This window comes from Egretta garzetta, unplaced genomic scaffold (genome assembly GCF_000687185.1).
Source record: "Egretta garzetta isolate BGI_Z169 unplaced genomic scaffold, ASM68718v1 scaffold161, whole genome shotgun sequence".
Lineage (NCBI taxonomy): Eukaryota > Metazoa > Chordata > Aves > Pelecaniformes > Ardeidae > Egretta > Egretta garzetta.
The window spans coordinates 2,296,189-2,301,311 of NW_009258754.1; positions in this window are offsets into that span (position 1 = coordinate 2,296,189).

The following is a 5,123-nucleotide window of genomic DNA, read 5'->3' on the forward strand; positions in this document are numbered from 1 at the left end:
GGGGGGAGGGGAGGGGCAGCACACATTTGGAGTGATGACATTTGTCTTCCCAAGTCACTATTAATGTGATGGAGCACTGCTGTCCTGGGGGCGGCTGAGCACCTGCCTGACAGGGGGAAGCAGTGAATGAATTCTTTGGCTTGCTTTGCTGGTGTGTGCGAGTTTTGCTTTCCTTCTTAAATGATCTTAATCTCAACCCAGGAGTTTTCTCACTTTTACTCTTCCAATTCTTTCCCCCATCCCACCAGGGGTGGGCGTGAGCAAGTGGCTGTGTGGGGCTCAGTTTCTGGCTGGGCTTAAACCATGACAGGCCATTCATAGTCGTATTGATAATATGTCTCAGTCTTATAGTTGCATACACTATGGAAAAAATTTCGGTTCACTGAGCTGATAAAAACAGAAATATTTTTCAAGCAATAGAATGATATCATAAAGTAAGCATCATACTACATGTCAGTAACAATCATTTGGAGCTCAAAACACTGTGAAGAGCATTCCCATTTATGTATGCATAGAAAAAACATAGTGGAACTGTAAGGAATACTGAACAGTCATACACACTGAGTATTATTTGATGGGAGCATGTTAGGTAGGAGACTAATTATAAGAGTTGCTGAAATGGAAATGAGAATTTTCCCCTTTTTTCAAAGGAAAGGAAAAGTAAATCTTTTTGGACCATAAACATTTATAGGAAGAAATTTGCATCACAACATCGCTCCATTCCTTCTGCCAAGAGGGAAGCTGGAACCACTTTAATTCTGTGATTTTGTTCAAGTGCCAAAGTATTTGAATATAGCTATCCTAGAAATGAATAAATAAGTTGTAGGATCAACTTTCCAAATTATTCCACAACTTCAAATATAAAAAAAATAGAAGAAAACCAGGTCTCTGTACTTTCTTGGAATAGACGTTCTTAAATATTTTATTTCAGAGAAAGATCAGTTATCCAAATTCTAACTACCTAAACCAGTGGACTAATGTGCTATATCAGTACCAGCCTTTTTACATGCTGAAGCCCAGTTTACCTTGACAAGAAAGGTCTCTGCAGAACTGGACAGATACATAACATGTAAAAACTGTTAAGGAGCCAGGAGATCTAACCTATGTGAATCCCTGCAAGCAAAACAGTTGAACTTACTAGTATCTTCTCATCATCTTCAGTATTGGACTGGAGCTTAAAACATTAGTATGAATATTTGGTAGCTATGAGAATAGAAGAAAAAATAAAAATACCAATATTTTGATCAAACTGCTGAATAAACACTACAGAAGATATTTGCAGTTATTATGACAATTAAACTGTTCCTACCAGCTAAGAGGCACAATGTTTATGTGAAGATGGACTTATTCACATTTTATATTGAAAAAACGCATACCTTTTTATCAGTTCAGACTTTCCTCAGGTGCAAATATACATATAAATAATAATTGCCCTCTTTACAAAGACTGTTGGCTGATTGAACAACATTGTTACTGGCAATGTTCCCATGTCAGAGGATTCATTTAATACCCCAGCACACAGTTTACATTAATTTCATTTTTTGTTTTCCTACCCCTTTATACTTTTATGGAATTCTCACAGGAGACTTTGCAGCCCTATTGTGTGGTGCTGCACTCCAGCTGCAAAAGGGCTGGGATTGAGGCCAGCGTATGTGAATACTTGAAGGGTCACAGGGTCAGAAGAAATTGGCTGCTTCTGCTCTTTCACTCTCCTCCAAGAAACTGCTCCACACCTCATCACTGAGAAATACACCTCCCATGACCGCTTTTGCCTAATGCAACCAAAACACACCAGGAGGGAGCGTGAGGTACTGGAAGGGTGAGGTCACATTCCAATCAAGCAGATGTTGAAAAGGAAAAAAGTACCTTTAGCAAGACCTTGGGAAAGTAAAAGAATTCTATTCATATTGTTTGCAAAGATGCACTTTATTAGCCAGTAGAGCAAAGCCAGGGCAGAAAAGCTATCTGACTGTGCTCAAACGTGACGAAGTATTTTCTGTGTGTTCATGCCTAATGGTGGTGGTAGTTGTTCTTTTTTTTACTTTTAACAGTTTGGAAATAATGGCCCCAGAAACCAAATTCCTTGACTTGATCATACCAGATGCACAACAAAGTGAAAGGAATGGATGCTTTCTCATATTCTGCTGTCTCTTTCTCCATTTCAATCTTCTGCCTTCACTGCAGATATTTCCTTGGATGTGACCCACTACTTATTTATGCTGGTAGTTTCTCCCCTAGGTATTAGAACAGGATCACCATGTCTATTCATGTAATTTCATAAAAACAGTACCAATTAAGATCAGCAGTGATATGACCAGATTTATATCCAGTGATCTAGTGCATGTGGGTCTATTTATTCTTCTCTTTAGTGAAAGAACAATGAATCTGTACTAGATTAAGAAATGTGGCATCTTTCATCTGGAACCCTTGGAGGAATATTTATATTATTTCTACTGGTTCATTCTGTCAGCTTTTGCCTACGGTATTTTAAATAGATGTATTTTAATCATACTGTCATATCCAAAATACATTTTTCTTATGTATTGGATCTCATCAACATTGGAGCACATATAATCCTCTCAGGTGACTTCACTGGCTTTTTAATTCTAGAAAGCTCCCTATGCAAAGTCATTGGAATCCCTCTTCCCTGTTTTTGTTTAGATACTTTGCTAATACTTAACAATCAATATAAAACCTATGCTTTTCCTGCACTTTCTGTTCACAGAAGTTTAGGAGTATTTTTTAGGTTTTTTTTCCCCAGTTTGACTTTTATTTTTCCATCAGTTTGGCTTATTGAAGATTGAAGTTGCTAGGTTTGGGTCCACATTTCTTAATACAGTATCAAATGCAGCTGGCTGCTAAATTTATTTTTTTAAGTGCATGGAGGGAAATATTTAATAGTCTTTGACTGGATGCCTGCGTATACTTTCAACCACAGACAGAAAGAGACAGTTTCTTAGTGGGAAAGCATGGCTATCTGGTAGACTAAATGTTCACAAACAGTCAAAACTAAATAGAAGTTCCCCTGCTCACAGCCTCCAGAAAGAAAGGAGTTAGATGCACCAACAACATCATAATTGCATGAATGAGTGCAGAGACAGGAAGGTAGGATTTATTCTTAAAAGAGTACAATAAAAGACAGATTTTCCTCCCAGACTGTGCACTTAATTTTGAGGATGCAAAAAGGAAAATGTATATATACAAATGACATGCATATATATGGCTATATATAAACATATATGTGATTATATGCATATATATATATATGCAAAAGAATACATGCATTAGTTTGTTAACAATATAATCCACAAGCAAGGCAACATACCAAATCTCTTTCTGTGGCTTGAAGGGCAAATGCTCTTGGAGGGTTGGTTACCTCCTCAACCTGCTTCCAGATTAATTCTGTTACTTCTGAGCTATCTGGTTCCAGACATCATCCGGGCTCACTCTCACAACTGGACTATTTCTCAGCTGGTTATCCCTAATTTAACTAGAAGTTCCCAATGCCCAGATAAACCAATGGCAATCCTTATGCATTTCAGTTCAAAGTCATCCCTTTGACTTTAACTGGGGCTGATGCTTATTTGTACTTCACAGCAATTTTGCAGTGTGTTAGATAAAGGAATACTCACGACATTAACTGTGCCAGTTCAGACATTGGCACAGTAATTTCTAGTTGTGAAACAGTGACAAAGTTCATTGGAAAGTAGCACCTTAAAACTGTAATAGCTGTTTTCACATGCGCAGGGGATCTCACCATCAGTGACAGGATAGAATCATAGAATGGTTTGGGTTGAAAAAGACCTTTAAAATCATCAAGTCCAATCGTTAACCTAACAGTGCCATCCCACCACCAAACCATGTCCCTAAGCACCTCGCCTACCTGTCTTTTGGGGTAGTACCCCTAGTGAGACTATTAGGCTTTTTCTAGGATGGTAACACCAAATTTTAATCCACAAGAGATAGAACAAGAAAGGAATTTGAAGCAGCTTCTGCTGGTTTGAAGATACTCTTTTGAAAATGTATTACAGAAATAGCATACAAATCCAGATCCAGGTACATCATCTAAAATCAAAGCCCATTTAAATAAATAATGGAAAACAAAGTATTCTGTCCTACACTGCCATGGTCAAAGTATATTAGCAACAGCTTGCTGACAGTAGATGATTTAAGTTTATGCAAATCAGTTCTCTATATAAGAGATTCCAAACTTCATAATTACTTTTTGCCTCCTATCAGCTTTTAAAGGTGTCTTCTGAAAAGACATAATTTCCACTGTAGTTTACAACAGTTTAATTTAACTGTTCCCTGTCATTTTAAAATAGTTCAGCAAATCAATGATATAAAACCCAATGGGAAATATACATTTTTGAGCAGCTTCATTTTTTGTCACTTAGAAGAGGCTTATATAAGTTACTACGTGGAAAAAAAAAGCTAATTAGTAAAGCAGAAACATCCTATCCTTCTCCCTATATTTCTGGCAAGTTGGCAACTGCTCAAGAGTGATCAGAGACTGGTCTATTTCTCGAGGACCTCAGGAGATTATAAGACTTTAAATCATAATCTTAGGAAAATGCCTAAAGCAATTTTTTTTAAATGATCTTCTATTATGGGGGGGGAAGGAAGGGAAGGGAAAATTAAAAAAAAAAAAAAATGTTCTGTTCTCCAAATTGTCAGAGCAACTATAAACAATGGTTTGAGGAAAGCTTGAGACACCCTACATTGACATGGACTCGGGCAAGTCTGAACTTCTGACAGAATAAACATGCTTTACCTAGGGGAAAAAAAAAAAAAACAAAACAAAACTGGAACAAAGTTGTTCATGAGCAAAAGTGAAGCAGTTGAATTGGTCAATGGTACAAACATATCCTGGTTGGTAAGAATGGGCTGGAAATGAGGGCTTGAGGAGGAGAACAGCTTAACAGCTTTCCAAATTTCACATAACCATATGAACACAGGAGAAAGCCCTTAACAAGACTGAAGAGAGAACTTCAGTGTTGTCCATACTATGATCATCATTTCCTCTTCAGAGGGGCAGGAGCTAAGGCAGGAGGCAGGCTGAGCACATTGATTCCAGGTGATTCAGCTGATTAGGGACTGACCCTAAATTTAAACATTTCCTT